This window comes from Mycetomoellerius zeteki, unplaced genomic scaffold (genome assembly GCF_001594055.1).
Source record: "Mycetomoellerius zeteki isolate Tzet28-1 unplaced genomic scaffold, Tzet1.0 scaffold275, whole genome shotgun sequence".
Taxonomy (NCBI): domain Eukaryota; kingdom Metazoa; phylum Arthropoda; class Insecta; order Hymenoptera; family Formicidae; genus Mycetomoellerius; species Mycetomoellerius zeteki.
This window is the reverse complement of record NW_017257255.1, coordinates 302,603-303,349: the sequence shown is the minus strand read 5'-3', so window position 1 is coordinate 303,349 and position 747 is coordinate 302,603.

The window sequence follows — 747 nt, the reverse complement described above, 5'->3', positions numbered from 1 at the left end:
CACACACACACACACACACACACACACACACACACACACACACACACACACACACACACACACACACACACACCGAGAGAACGAAAAGTAGGTTCTGAGTGAAGATAGCGCATAGAGAACAAGCGTGAGGCGCACACGGACGAACCGGTGTGAATGTGTGCGAATCACGATTGTACACGGCGAAGGATGACGACTTCAAGCCATAGCACACGCGATTTGACATATTAGACGACGCGCTTAACGGGGTCGTTAATGTTTCAGGTATTTATCAGAGGGCATACATGGGAGATGTTTGCGGTACCCCGATACGCGCATAAATTCAATGTTAAGGTAGTTAAGGCATTAATGACCCCGCGTATATATCCCACTACTGATAACAGAATACCCGTGGGACACCTGAAATGATAATCCTAACTTATGCCGTTTCTTGCGCCTGGGACACTCGTGTGTCACGCTTATATGTGTTTACGTAAATTTATATGCAATTAATGCTCTTCGACACACCGAAAATGTGTTCGCATACAGTACAGAAGCTTGCAACAAAATTGCTGGAGTAATCTGTGCTGTACGTATGGGTATAATGCCTGGTCATCTATTCTTGAAAAGTATCGCATACGAAAAACTAGGGAAATGCTATAATATATGTGACGCATATTATAGTATTTCCCTAGTTTTTCGTATGAGAAACTTTTCGAGAATAGGGGCCCTGGTTTATGTTTCGGTCTTAACCCTAAAATCCTAAAATTC